This window comes from Furipterus horrens, unplaced genomic scaffold, assembly GCF_987537825.1.
Source record: "Furipterus horrens unplaced genomic scaffold, mFurHor1.1.pri manual_scaffold_3, whole genome shotgun sequence".
NCBI classification, from domain to species: domain Eukaryota; kingdom Metazoa; phylum Chordata; class Mammalia; order Chiroptera; family Furipteridae; genus Furipterus; species Furipterus horrens.
Genome location: NW_028327173.1, coordinates 177,072,654 through 177,088,570, shown reverse-complemented (window position 1 = coordinate 177,088,570; position 15,917 = coordinate 177,072,654). Strand labels below are relative to the sequence as shown.

Below are 15,917 nucleotides of genomic sequence, written 5' to 3'. Positions count from 1 at the left end.
CTCATCTCCTTCTACCCACCTACTAAAGAAAAGACCTATTTATGTCCTAAGAAAGACAAGCTATTATAGAATCAGGACTGTAAACAGTATGTGTAAAATTTAATTTTTGTTTAGAACTGGATCTAACCACATCAACAAAGCACTATTAGAAGTGCTTTGAAAACCTCTAGCTTTTCAGTGCCATTTGCTTGCCATGCCACCTCCTGCTCCTACCGCTGCCACCAGTCACTGACTACACAGCCCCAGCCCACCATGCAGGCTATCAATATTTGGCGTTATTAGAACATGGTAGACATTGACAACAAAGAACAGTCTGAACTTGGTCTAGATTTGGATGATGTTGAAGAAGTAGAAGAAAAAGAAACTGGTGAATAAACAAAAATTAAAAGCATGTCGGCTGACTGTTCAAATGATGCAAAATCCTGAGATTCTTGCAGCACTCCAAGAAAGACTTGATGATCTGGTAGAAACACCAACAGGACACATTGAAAGCTTCCCGAGGTAGTTAAAAGGTGAGTGAATGCTCTCAAAAATCTTCAAGTGAAATGCTCACAGATAGACACCGAATTCTATAAGGAAGTTCATGATCTTGAAAGAAAGTATGCTATTCTCTCTCAGCCTTTATTTGATAAGCAATCATTATTGTAATTTATGAACCTTTGGAAGAAGAACGTAAGTGGAAACCAGATGAGGAAGATGAAATTTCAGAGGAGCTGAAAGAAAAGGACAAGACTGAAGATGAGAAAAAGAATGAAGAAAAACAAAACCTCCAAGGGAATTCCTGAATTTTAATTGACTGTTTTGAAGAATGTTGACTTGCTCAGTGATATGGTCAGGAATGTGATGAGCCTATTTGAAAGCACTTGAAAGATATTAAAGTGAAGTGCTAGACACTGGCCAGCCTGTGAGCTTTGTTTTAGAATTTCACTTTGAACCCAATGAGTATTTCACAAATGAAGTGTTGACAAAGACATATGAGATCAGAACCAACTGATTCTGGTCCCTTTTCTTCTGATGGACCAGAAATTATGGGTTGTACAAGGTGCCAAATAGATTGGAAAAAAGGGAAGAATGTTACTTTGAAAACCATTAAAAAGAAGCAGAAACACAAGGGACACAGGACACTTTGTACTGTGACAAAAAGAGTTTCCAATGATTCTTTCTTTAATTTTTTTACCCTCCTGAAGTTCCTGAGAGTGGTCATTTGGATGCTGCTGCTGGAGCTCTTCTTGCTGCAGACTTTGAAATTGGTTACTTTTTACATGAGCATGTAATCCCAAGATCAGTGTTGTACTTCACTGGAGACGTTATTAAAGATGATGATGACAATTATGATGAAGATGAAGAAGTGGGTGAGGAAGGGGAAGAAGATGAGGAAAATGATCCAGACTACAACTCAGAGAAGAATCAAAACCCAGCAGAGTGCAAGCAGCAGTGACACAGGATGGTCTACCTTCTGCTTCCCTGGAGAGGATAGATTTTCATCATTTGACAAGTTTATTTCAAGTTTGTTGTTGTTGTTTGCTTCCTTGTTTTTGTTTTTGCAGCCTAAAATAAAAATGTCCAAAGTCTTCTAAATTTACTCCTTCATAGGTTATGTAATACTTCTCCTCTGCTTGCATGGGCTGTTAATTGCACAGGGACACCCAACTTGGGGGAACGGGGGCTCAAATCCAGCCTGAATGCTGTACAATAAACCATGAGCCTACGAGCTGATACACCCAGAACAGTCTGCTTTTTAGGATGCACACAATAGTTTGTATGGACCAGCAGTGGCCATGACTAGACTCTCCTTTTCTTCCTATGTCTCATTCTCTTTTGAAAGGATGGGCTGAAATCTCAACGATAGTGCTACCATTACCATTTCCATCATATTTCTGGTATACTATTTCCCTAGAACACAGCCCTAAGGCAAAAGTTATGATCTAAGGCTTTATTAAGAGGCATAATGCCAGGGTATTAAAAGTGAAGAAAAAGGAGAAGTGAGGCAGAGAAAAAAGAAGAGTAGATAAAATATGGTCCACTCTGAATTGATCACAGTATCATAATCCCCCTAGCTTAGAGATGGGGGCATCCTCCAGGCAGGCTGCATGGAACTCTCTGCTGTTCCCTATCCCTCATTGGTTGAAGTTGGTCGGATGGGACCAATGCACTCCTTTATCCTCTTCTTCAATGCCATTCTTCCGCTCTGCTGCCAGACCTTCAGTACCTCAAAGTGGATTCACATTTGTGTATCCAGGGATAGTAAAGTTACCAAAAGGACTGAGGGAGGAAGAAGATGATATAATTTCATTAATCAGCTTTTAAAGATATTCTCACTCGTTCAAAAAAATATTTATTTAGCACTTAATATATGTCAGAAACATTTATAATTTACTTAAATTGTCACCTCTTTTGTAAATTAATATCCTTTGTCTTAATGACTGCCTGTAACAGGCATTTGTTATAATCTGTAAAAATCCAAACTGGAGACTTCCAATTTAAAATTGTTATTAACAAACACTATTGTTACTATTTAATGGTGAAATTAGGGACACAGCCAACAGTCAAAAACCACTCACGGAAATGTTCAGCTAAAATTCTGACTTTAAGATTTGTGCATTGCGTTGTTTAATTAAAAAGAAAATCTTGTTATATACCTGATCCTGCAAAGTAATTTGGTCCACAAAGCAGGCAAAGGGAGAGATTTCTAATTCTGTTCACCAACCAGTAATTTACTAGGAGGGGTTTGGGCTATTTTAATTAATTATTGCAAGTTAAATATTTCAACAACTTGAAGTGAGCCCTTAAAAGAGTGTAAAAACATACATAGCTCCCTTCTGCTAAAACTGCAGTGGATGATAGAATTCCTATTGTCAAATCTATAAAAATAAAACCCAAGTTTTCAGTTAATTCCATTTTCTCAAACACAAAAAACAGTGCCACCCCAGTTAGATGCTTTGACATGCACGTTACTTTCCACTCACAGCTGGGACAATTAGAAAGTGTACTTAATGGAGTGTCATGGTAATTGTTTTCAGAGTTAACCAATTTCTTCATTTAATTGTCAATTGATTAACCTATTGAAATGTTAAGTGACTCAGTTTCCTTCCAGAGTAAACAGCAGCAGCATATGGTAGCGTCCTCAGCCAAAGGCAGCACTCATTTGCTTTGGAGTCAATGTGCTGGTATTTTTCTACACCTCCCTGAGCTTTTAATTAGATGAGGCAACGTTACATGTGTTTGTCTGCTGGAAAGGTTATCAGTGCTGAGGCTGACCTGCAGAGGCAAGGTTGAGTCTAACAGCTTTAATAGGAAAGCTTTTCAGCTATGACTGTTGTACTTGATTACATTGTGATGGTAATTAACTCAAGACTGCTTTCCTCAGCTTGTGTGTGTGTGTGGGGGGGGGTGTCTTTCCTGTAGCACTAACTATGCAATGAGATGTTTCCTCTGACATATATACGCACTTATTAAGTACTCATTGCATTCTAATACGCATGCAAATAGTCAAGAATTTCTTTAGGCTAATGCCACACTCCTCAGACTGTGGTGCCATTATATAAGTATGATGTTCATTGCCTGCAGGACATTTTGCTGAGTAAAAAGCTAGCTCCCTTTAGTAGAATTTTGCTCCTTTATTTCCATGTTGTCACATTTCAGCACATCTTTACAACTAGAAGTAAAACTAATTTTATTTTTTCAATGTAAGCACATGTGAGGCACGTACAGTTGAGACTCAGATTTGGAAGCATGTTTTTCAATGTACACGGTAAAGATTATGACTGTGTTTCAGTGACCAAATTAATATAAGGTCCTGGTGGGAAGCTATTATCTCAGTCTTCTCATCTCTTGCAGACTATTTTCTGACTCTGGATGCATGTTGCTTGCATGTGTGGTTTTACTGTACCACACTATTGTTTAATTATGAGCCAATCCACAACCGAGCCAGCATTATCATCCTTGATAATGTTGGTAGCAGGCAACAGAGACAAAATGATTACAAACCTATGTTGTGTTCAATAGTTCTTTAGAGGATTTCTCTCTTAATAGTTCAGGCTCATTCATGTTTGATTCAGCACATTTGTTCTTTTAAAAAGGCATAGCTTAGGAGAGTTTCAGGGTGGGTTAATAACTCAACTGAAAATGGCTGCTCGCATTGTAAAACCTTGTTCCTCCAGTTGCTTGGGGCTTTCTTCGGTTTTGCCGCTCTGCAGCTTCGGCCCAGTTGGTAAACAGCTTAAGTCCAGACATCTTTTCATTCTCTGAGCAGCGGATTGAAATAAAAATGCATATAAGTGGCGACTGACTGGCGCTGGCCTAACAATAGCCTGTAACATTATGCAAGGGTATTTACATAGGAATAAGGCCTTACTAAGGGAGAAGGGGCAATTAATGGTGTGGGCCACACATATAAGGAAAGTTTGTCCAGTCCTTTTCTCAATAAAGATCTTTTGTAAAGTGCTATGGAAACTCAGAGGCCCCAAAGAGATTAAGGGGAGGACTCTGCTGGGACTTTAAAAATATATGTATACATATAATTGCAAGTTTCAATAAGCCAAATTATATTAAAGAAATGCCCAGGAAAGAATATGAATTGTTTTGATCATTTTTGGTAGTTTCTCCAACCCTGAAAAAAGGCAGCTACACGTGTTTTCAGTTCTCCTCTCCTCCCTTCTCCCCTAACTCCTTGTTTTATTGAGTCGAAAATCAGTTCCGAGATGGACACATTCCTTAGTTTCCCTGTTTCCCTGTGTTTGAAGCATCATCTCCAAAATAGTTGAAAAGTTTTGCTCTACTTCTTATTTCAAGTAAAATTTAAACTCTGGGAGGAACAACTGCCCAGTGGTTAGGCCTAAAGGGAAAACCCTCGCGATTCTCCGGAGTGACAGGCCCCTGGCTGGCACGCTGCAAGTGAACGAGCACAGAAACAGGGAGGGGCCCAGAAGAAAATGCAAGGGGTGTGTCCTAGGAGAATTGGGAAACATTAATTCAGACCCAATCCTTTCTTAAGGCTCTATGTCATAAGAGAATAAATATCTTGATAGTCCAGATAAAAATTAAAAAGTCAAATGCTTAAGTTATTTCCATATCAATACTGTCGCAATATATTGTCTTTGATTTTGGGGGAGGAGGGGATGGAGGGAGTAGGAAGTCCTCGCTATGCCACCCCTGGCCCTCGTCCACCATCCTGGTCAGTAAAAGACAAATCCAGGGTAGCTCTGTCACGTGTTTTCATTCTTATCAGAGGCTCACCATCTGCTTCTGCCCTTGGCCAGATAGCATTACTGTTATTATTATTTTGGACCGGAATACTTTTAATAAAAGTATCATCAGCATTCTAAAAAGAGAGGGAAAAATAACTCAAGCCCTCTTTCCATATTTTACACGTGAAAGCATTTACTCTTCTTTTGAGTGAAGCACGGCAGTCTTTCCACGCTTAAATGTTTCCTCCCACTCGAAGGACATTTTCTAGGAAAGCAGAACTTGAGCAGGGATTGATGGCTCAGGCTCTGTTCACACTTGCTGGTGAAACTGTTCTTGATTCCAAAGTTGCTTTGTATCCCATTTTCTCACATATACTTGGTTTGTGGAATTCCTGCCCATAGAGGATGAGTGAAATAAAATCTTAATGTGATAACGAATGAGCTTTGGGTGCGTGCGTACGTGCGTGTGTGTGCGTGTGTGTGTGTGTGTGTGTGTGTGTGTGAGATACAGAGAAAGTGATTTCAGCTGCAGCCCTGTCAAGCAGGCAGAAATCAATGCCTCATTCAGGACTATTGATCAGTACTAAATTAATTAGACTCCAAGGCTTATAGCAGTTGATAAGACAACTTGTTAATTTAGTCAATGATAGTGTTTTCCCTAAAGCATCAAATACCCTCTTTTTTAGAAAAGGCATTTCTAATACTTGCTGTCAGTTGTTTTTACTGTTTTCATCCTGTTTTCTTTTTCTGGGAAGGAGATAGTTAAGGGTAGGTGTGTTGGTGAGGGGGTGTCCAAGAGGCAAGAGAGTGCTATAAAAATATATATGCTGAGGAGTCAGTCTAGAATATTCATTCATTTACTTCCATATCTGTCCCCTAGCCTGTTACAATTTGGGGATGAAAAAAATGCAAGCAGATTATTACCTGGGACCTGGATTTCCTATGGGGCTTTGGCCAAGTAAGGCTACTCCAGCCCCTCAAGGATGTTCATTTGGAAGGGGGCCACTTCCTAAACCTGCATGTAGCACTGACTGATACAGAGCGCTTTTGCTTTTCATTTAAACCTGCAACAGTGATGGTCATAGTCAATAACAAAGACTTCAGCGCCATTGGTTATGCAAACCGTGAATGGAATGGAGGTATCCCAGAATGCCCTGAACATGGGGCAGTACTTCCTGCTGGCTTGGAAGGACAAAAGGACAAAGCCCCGGGAGTGTAGGGGTCCCACCAACAGCTCTTGGAGGCAACAGTCTGCTATCAGAAGCACTCCAACCCTCTGAGAATGCTAATAAGCTAGTGAAGAGCTCAGCTTTCTTGCCATAATTCTATAGTGTGGTTGAGGACCCCATAGTGTTCACTAAATAAAGACAACTAATTGAGAATTTTTTGCACATTTTGCCCAGGGGACCTGTTGTTCATTCGATTCTTTGGGGAGAATGTACCCCCACCGACAAGAGGAACTGATTGCTTTGGCAGCCTCATGTTACTCTCTCCTGGTCTAAGTCTGACTTTTGAAGTATGACAAAAATGTTTAATTTTGATTTTTTAAAAATTATGTTGCTGGGAATTATTTTAGATCTCAAAGAATAGGGGTTTCAGTGTTCATCTTAAAAAAAAAAAAAACGAAAAAAAACCTGGCAGAGTTTTTTGAATTAAAGCCCTGTTTTTGTTTTGTTTTTTTTCTTTTTCTTTCTTTTTTTCCCTCTTAAATTGTATTTTCTGTGGTGAGGCCTACATTTTTGTGTCTGCAGGTGACACGTTGATTGAAACTAAAATTAATAAATCAGCTGAAAAGCTCACACCTACAGCTCACAGCAGGGCCTGGAAAACACGTTTATAAAGGGAGCTTTATGCCCTCATATAAAGAAGGAATAAATTACAGAAGCACTTGTTGCCCTGGGATTTGATTTTGCTTTGCAATCTGCTATCTTATTTTTGGAGGCTTATTGTTAATCAACAGGTTCCTGGTTGCTTTTGCAGGTGACTTTGCTATTAATTTCTTACTTGGCCATTATAGCATATTAATGAGGAAGTTTCTAAATGTGGCTCTATCTTCTGACCAAGGAATTAGTTTAAAATGTGTACTTTTTACTCAATGGCTTGCAGTTAGCCATGTTGAGGACCAAATGCAAAGTAGCATTTTCTACAGCTTGTGTAGTATTAAGAAGTGTTTTACTAACATATGTGTCTTACTGTGCTATTCTTCTCCCCTACACTTATTCCTTCACCATGGAGGGCAATTATGGAACTTACCAGTCTCCGTTCATTTTTTTTAACAAAATAAAATTATATATAAATAACAAAATAATATCCTTTCTTATTAATGTGCACCCTCATTTTAATTAAACAATGTCAGTGTTCTTTGGAGGTGTGTTCAGAATTAAAATGTATGATTTGGGAAGGCAAGAGATTCAACATTTCTCACCACAGCCAGATTAATAAATGTCATTACAAGTGCAGGAATTTAACCATCACAGTTCCCTTTAGAGTCTGAGGTAATTGGAAATGTTTAAGCTCGACAAAAGAAAGAAGTAAATGTACCTATGGGGGTAGTTTAGAAATATAAAGAAGAAATGAGGATTTAAGTCTTAAATTTGTAATTACCAGGATCTCCAAAGCACATAATGGTGCAAAACAGCCTAGACAAACCCCACAAATGGGAAGAACTGCTTTGTTGCAATCTGAAGATATTTCAAAGGACATCCTCTGGCACAGCACTATTATTATTATTATTATTATTATTATTATTATTATTATTATTATTCATTTCCTTTCAAATCTTCCAGACAATCTGATGCACACCTCAGGCATGCATGTAGTCTTTTTTCCAACCCTAAGAAATGTCAAGCTTGGGATTTTCTTAGTTTTAACTTCTTAAAATTAAGGGTTTGTGTCAACAGAGGCATATTTAATGTTACTGTCTACTTCACCTTTCCAGGCTAAGTCCTCAAGTATCTTCATTCTGTAGGTTAAGGTCAATACCATCACCTCTTTCAAAGAGGAATTTTCTGGTTAGGTTTCAGGAGAGGAGATAAGTTAGAATATTTGTAGATAGGTTGAAAGCTAATTACAGGAAATGTGGGAGCATAAGTATTAATAGAACCATCAGATGTAACATTATGTATGAAATATTTGTCCTTAAAAAAAAAATCAGTGCTGTCCTATGGTTGTGATATTAAGCCTCTCCCAGAGATGGGAGATGGCAGGAAATAGTACTACCCTCTTCAAAGTATAACCTAAGTTACCAATTAACTGTGCATTGGAATTACACTCTGAAGCTGCTCATTTTTACAGGAACAGGGTTATCTGCTCCAAAACCAATGCTGCGACCTGGAATCTGGATCCTCATTTTCAGTTTTTTTGTTTGTTTGTTTGTTTTGTTTTTTTGGTTCAGGCAGATAAGCTAGGAGACCTTTGGTAAGGATGACTCTGCCCACCTCCACCAACCACAAAAATAGTTGATTCTGGACTAATTTATCTTTTTAAACTGAGACAGAAAGTATCTGTTCTACAATAGACAGAAAGTTTATACAGCAGAGACACAAAATCAGCTGCTTTAGCTTCTTCTGTACAATGGAATAGCTGTCACATGTGGTGGGCGAAAGGGTCTTGAAAGTGAGGAGCAGCAGAGGAGACAGTAAATCTCAAATTACCAGAAATTTGACGTTTGTAGCATAGATTTCTGGAGAATAAAATTCCAGATACGTCCCAAAGTGTTGCAGACGGTGGCTGCTTGTGACATGGGCTCAGGAAGGACAGTTGCTGTGAGAGAAACAGTCTCCTCCCCCAGCTCCCCATCAGTACTTCCAGAAAGGGAGGTTTTCAGCTCTTTCTGCCTTCTTACAACTTAGCAAGATTAGACATGTTTCTGCAATGCATATGCAGATTTTACCTCTTGTTACTTTCTCTAATGAGCGTTCACTTAATCAATTTGACAGTAGCCTTTATCCCGCTCCCGTTTTTTTCCTTCACATCCACTAAGAAAGTTTGCAAGGGAAAAAAAAAGTGTTAACAGATTCAAGGAGGCATTAGCAACGTGAAATGGTAGGTGAATTGCAAGGCTTTAACCTCCTCTCCAGCCACCCCTCCGGCCAGCTCCTGAAAACAGGAAGCAGGTCTGCCTGTTTCTAAGACAGCATGTGTTTTAATAGACAAACAGGAAATGATTTTCCTTTTCTATACAAGAATTGAAAAGAATTAGTTGTTATTTAACAAAATACTTAAGGGCAGTCCTTTCTCATAGTCCTGCCAAATGCACTTTTAAAAACTGTTAGGAAAGAGACAATCTTGCTATGAGGTAAGAGGAACCAAGCTGTGTTGGCGCTCTCCCATCAGATTTCCCAACTGAACGCTCTGTATCTCACGACAGGCTTGACCTTGTTAGGTACCTGGGAGTGGAAAACGCAGGAGATGGGGCGGGGGCAGATGCATTTCAATCTAACGTGTAGCTTAATCTTCCAGGAGAATAGGTGATGAAACCCCAATGCTAGAAGTTCTCAGTCATATTCTCAACGTAACCTCAACCTCAGCCTGCTACTAGAAAATCGATGTAACATATGTCAACATGTGGCCCAGTGGGTCCTCAAAAAAGTTTTTTTGTAAGTGAGGTCCCTCTCTTGCCTGCAGGCAGCCAGTTTTCCGCCCTTGTAGAGCATCCAGAAAGCCTTCTTTATCTCTCATTGGGCCATTTTCTCCTTCCAATTCCCTCTGGCTTCTTGCAGCTGAACTGCTGTCCTTAATCGTAGCCAGTTTTGCAACACCACCCACTTAACTCACTTTCACTGTACCAGGGCCAGAAAAATTCCACTAAAGGAAAGAGAGGCGAGGGGAGAATGAAGGACAGACCACCAACACCTCCCTTACCCCCGTTCTGTGCTCAGTAGACCTAGTTTCGCCTTTCCTGATAACCCACAGTACCTTTTTCCCCAATACCTATCCACTAAGTCCTACCAACAGCCAATTGTTCACCTTTTACATTCAAATTGAACCATAAGTTTGGTTTTTAAGACAATCAGTCTGGTCTCTATCGAGAAGTTTTAGAGACTTGTCAGGTCACTGACAAATCTTTCTTTTCCTGATTGTTTTGATTAAGTAAGTCTTGGGATGGGGAATCTATACAAGCGGTGGCCTACCTTCTCTAGAGTGAGTGCCTGTTCTCCTTGGCAGGCTGAGTCTGCTCTAACCACAGAGAGGGCCTCCTGCTGGGATTCCTCTGAGCTCTGGGAAGGAGCAATACTTTTGAGTTCACAGCCCGGCTTCAACGAGGATCTCTTGAGTTCGAAGGGCTGCACTGACATCTTAAAGAACTCGAATTGAGTTGATCCACAGCCTGAGTCTGCAGTATGTTATCTGAACTCTGCTTCCTGTTAAAATGCAGAATGACAGGCCTCATCCCAAAACCTATTGAACCAAAATCTGCATTTCAACAAGTTCCGCAGGTGATTCATATGCACATTTCTCTAATCACCTGAGGGTTTTGAGAAGGGAGAGATACAGAGTACTCTTGCAGGTTCTTTCAATTCATCTTCCGTCTCCTAATCACAATCCCTAGTGGGTTGGAGGGGAAAGAGGAACAGTGGGGATTATACTCCATTGTTACTAACGTGGCTTTCTAATTGCAGAATTTAAAAATTCCTTTAGCACACACACAATTAAAATTAGATGTTAAGTCCCGTTTTTTTCTGGAAATAATTTGAAATTTAATCTACATTTTTCTCTCCTTTGTTTTACAAAAACACTCTGAAACGCCTTCAACTGTGTTGATCTTTTTGGTTTAATCACCTCACAGTTTAGCCCTGATTTCTATTCTTACTTAAGATTGGTTTATATGTAGGATTCATCCTCGAAAACTTTATGGTTTTTCTGAGTTGACAGAAAACTGGAGGGGCGTTTCTGGCACCTGCGGCAGAGCACGCCCCTTGCAGAGCTTAGCCATTCTTCCTCCAACACCTGACACCCTCGCCCCCGCCCCGTCCCTGAGCAGAAGGGCGGGGAGTGAACGCAGTAAGTGGAAAGAGCACACCCCGAGGGCAGAGAGACCTGGATTCACAAAGCTGGTTCCCCCACAGAGAATGCCTGTGACCTTTGGCAGGCGATTTAATATTTCTCAGGTTCAGGATCCTGCCCTGTGAAAAGGAGATGATAACGCGAAGGGGTGTTGGGTTGATTGAAAAAGTAACGTTTCAGAGTCACCTACTGCAAAGTGGGGGGTTGGTCATGGGGGCTCCCTTCTTCTTGTGATTTCCTGGCAAAGCCTCTGAAGAGCTAGTCAAAAAAAGAAGCTTGGCTGTCTCGCCCCAGAGCAAAGGCCCTCTAACTTAAAAACGAGCTTGTTCGGAGGTAGGTGAGAATCCAAGCTCCTCGGGTTGGTGATTATAAATAGTCTCTGCTTATTAAACACCTACGATGTGACTGTGACATTTGGCAAGTGCTTTACCCTTCCTGAACCATTCACCCCGCTCTGTGAAATGGAGATTATAATGCCTAACAGGATTGTTGAGGTTGGTTAAAGAGGTTGCTTTACACTCATTAACTCATTGAATCCTCCCAGCAACCCAGAGAAATAGGTCTCATTTGGCCCCATTTTATAGCTGAGGACACTGAGGTCCAGATGTCAAGTATTCACTCAGGGTCCTGCAGCTGATAAGGGAGGGAGTCAGGTTTTAAGTCTCAATCTCTGATCCAAAATGTATGTGCACTCCAATGTACCTCCTATGCCTGAGGGAGACTGATAAGTGAAAGGGAAACCAAATAATGGGCAATATTTTAGTGTTTCCAATCCTTAATAACATTTCGGTTCAAATTGCAGGAAGGATGGTGATTTTCAAACTTATCCTTTTTAATCTGCAATACATCTGTAACTAACCAAGAAAGGAGAAATTTTCCCCTAAATGGTTTCAATGTTGGCAGGTAACATAGCAGTTCTTTGACCTTTGAAGGATCATCAAGTTGGTGTCTAGACATGAGAAGCAGCAAGATTTGGTTCTTCACTTTGCCTCTGAATAGAGTTGGGTCTTCAAGTTCCAGAAAAGGACAATCTTCATCAAAGGTTGTCATGTCTGGAAGCAGATGGTGCTCAGAATTATGGGATGCTATTAACTAAGGGGAATTGATTCCAAAGCTACACTCTCATTAATGAGAAGGTGAGTCACATTGATTGAAAAAGAAGGGGCTTGAAAAACTGTGGGAAACCGAAGTGCATCGCCTGGAGACCAGTGGAGGGAGAGGCAGAGAAAATGGGTGGGGAAGGGAGGAAAAGGATTGTACAAAGAGAACCAAGGACTTGGTGCTCTTAAAAGCAGCACAGATCATCAAAACTCAGCCAGTGATGCTGATCCAGCAGCACACATTTGTGCAGGCAGCCAGCATCAGCATTGAATCCGAACAGGTGGAAAATGTACTTCCTGGGCAATCTGTTAACTGGGTGGGTAGCTGCGCCATGTGAAAAATGCTTGTGTCTACAATGTGCTCACAGAAAAGTTTCTTAAAAATCTAAAATGGAATTAAAGTTGATAATGAGTGCATTGCGGGTGAAAATAGGTCTCTTCTCCTTTGCATTTGGGGCAGCCTTTTGGGTAAAATGACCCTCACTCTAGTTAGGTGGGCCCTTTAAGACCCCAGCAAATGTTGGCTTCCCTGTATCTTACTATTATTTCCTAGGACTGTAGGGTGGGATGTGCTTGTAGAATAATGTCAAATTAAGGACAGTCTTCAAAACAGATAAGAATCATTATTTGCTTTGAATTAGTGCTACTGAAGTGCCATGTTTTACACAAATGCAAAAGAAGTATTTCAATTTGATATACCTATAATGTAATAGTGTTATGGCTAATGGTGAGATGAGCTGCATTTAATAATCTTTTGATTTCTTTTTTTTTAATGAAAGAAATTTGCTAAGATAAGCGACTTCCTTCTCCCGTATTCAGGACTTTTCTTCTTTTAGCCTTGTATTTCTTGCTCAGCAAACATGACAGAGACCCCAGATGTCTGCTTTATTAATAAAGGTATGTATAATTTGAGTGACTGATGAAACCTATATAGCTTTCCAATTCAAATAGTTTGAAATTCTAATATGTCTGATATCTATAGTGAAATACAAGCATCCCCTTATGTTTATAGGTAAAAGAAAAGTCAAAAGTCCTTTCCTAATACAATTCTAAGCACAGCAATATCACTGCTCCAGGTTAATCAGCAACGCATTTCTGTGTTAGGGAACAATTGCCAGAAAAACTCAATCTCTTGGAAGCTGAATCCTAAAAAGAAGAATATTTAAAATACCCAAAATGTTTGGAGGTTGTGTGAACTTGGTAGGTTTTTTCCCTCAAAAACTTTTTTTCCTATGGGCCTCTGGCCTTGTCCCAAGAAGCGCCCCCCTGGACTGGTAACTCCCTAATCTGTCTGCATCCTGGTTTTATTAGATGGACACCAAGCGATAATGTAAAAATGGACAGGTTTGTTTTCATAACTGTCAGCAATGTTTTGGCTATTTTGAGAATGTAGGACAGGGTTAAGGATTAGTCCCAGCCTTCTCTTTTCTGTGTATCAGAGCCGCTTAGCAGTAATTAATCAGGACATTAGGTTTTGTACTCCCGGTTCAGGTCATTTGCCTATGAGCTGCTCGAGCCTTTTACAAAGGCATACTGCATATGTTTCTGGGTACCTTTTTGAGAGAAGATTTAAATTGGCCAGATGAATAATACTTTGTTACAAGTGTTTTGCCCTAGGCAAAAAGGTTTTCTTCATATTATCATAGCCCAAAGCTGCAATCTTCAAGCTTGATGTGACTGGTGTTATACTGTCACATGGCAATGATGTAAGAACAGGCCTCTCTGTGTCAGACAAATCTGGATTTAGGGGAATTATAGCAGATGTTGCAAAATGGCAACAGTTTAGCAAGTTCCTTTTATCCCACTGTTGGGAGGCAGGACCACTAAGTGTACCAGACAGAAAAGAATGTTTTCTTTGATCCTTTACACTCTAGGGTAGGGACTTCCCCAGTTAGCGAACATCGTTAATGATATAGTTATACAGTCACTGATGGATCAGAATACAGAATTAAGGGTTGCCTTTTTTTTTTTTTTTTTTGTATTTGTTTTGATTGAGCTTAGTATTTTTGGTCATTTACATTATAAGCTTCAGAAACTCTCTAAGGTTTTATTCTTAGTAAAGAAAGCTTACTTCCCTGGAAGAAACTGAATACTGATAACAAAAACTAACCTACACAAAAAATATTTTATCCTTGGCAATCTTATACAGCAGTTATTCTCATGCTCTCATTCAAATAAGTATTAATGAGTATATTCAATCATGTTGAATAATAAGGTGCACTGTGTTGTCAGTGTTCATACAAGTCTTACTTTCTTAAAAGAAAAGCTGTTTTCAAAAGCTTGGGATTCCTCTGATCTAGATTCTTTCCTATTCCATTCTAATACAATTAATGCATACACATGATCAAGATGACTAGGTAGATGACAATGATGTGACATGGAGACAAACCCTGATAGAAGTGACGCTGGGTTTGATTTGTGGGAACTGTGTTTAACTGTGGCTTGTATGCATTTCTGGGACCATCTCTGAGTCTCTAGAAAGTTTTTTTTTTTAACTGTATCATTAAATATCACTACAGCATGTTGTCTACAGCACTTCATTACATACCTGCAAAAGACAGTGTGCGCATGCAGGGCAACAAGAAATAATTTCCCAGTAGGTAAAGATTTCCAATGATTATTAAAACACACATGCATAATGAATTTGCTCTTTTTCATGTAAATGTTTATTGATCATTTCCATTGGAGCATTAGACAGTGAAATGTGTGCAAACATGTAGACAATTTCTTTAAAAGGCTTCTATCTTTACAGAGAGTACTTTTTAAAATTTTTAAATATTTTTATTTGCAAATTATGATCACTGTTGGGAGCTCCTGGAATAATCAGCATATCCTAATTTTTCAGAGAGTTTTCAATTAAAACAAAGAAAAAAGAATAAACATGAGGTGTTTTTAAAGAGCATCAATGTAGGTAGCTGTATTTTGTAAATTTTTTAATAATATCAAAGGTAAAGACAAACACAAGCAAACTGAGAGAAGACTGTCAATAATGCCACATCATTCTTTATAAAATACTATTTGATAATTTTTGTGCATTTCACTTATTTTACCACTGTTTGACCTGGAGAAAGGATTTGCTTATGCAGCACAAGGGCAGAGAATATTGAGGAAGATACTGAGTTTTGTCATTTGAATAATAGATATTAGATAGAAATGTACTATGATTACATATATTGCTATCCCCTTAATAAGATAAACATATGTTCTCAAAATACATGTGCCAGAGATCGATGTGAGACTTATATTTAAAAAATTCCATAAAATTTGGCACATCTTTGCTACTAAGAGTTTTAAAAATGGAAGCTTCCTTAAAGGTGGCTCAGCCCTAACTTTGAATTTAAGATTACATGATAAAATGCACAAATTTTTGGACATCATTCATCTAAACCCCTGATTAAATCCTTTCCTATGGTTTAAATTAACCTCTTAATCACCTAAAGCCATATCAGTAACACATTTTACATTTGGTTATGGAGACAACCCTAATGATTGGGTTAAGTATTGCGCTACATATATTGGTGTTTCTGTAGGCATTCGGGGGGGTGAGGGTGGGCTGGAGGGGAATAAAAGTGACTTTCTGAAACCTGCTGTGTTGGAGTCTGAGAGGCTGTCAAAAATGTTTCCA

General features: G+C 39.3%; 1 pseudogene; it reads left to right on the top strand.

Annotated features, from left to right (window-relative positions):
- The first annotated feature begins 285 nt into the window (after window positions 1–285).
- On the top strand, window positions 286–1,438 carry LOC150016816 (nucleosome assembly protein 1-like 1 pseudogene; annotated as a pseudogene).
- The last annotated feature ends 14,479 nt before the right edge of the window (window positions 1,439–15,917 follow it).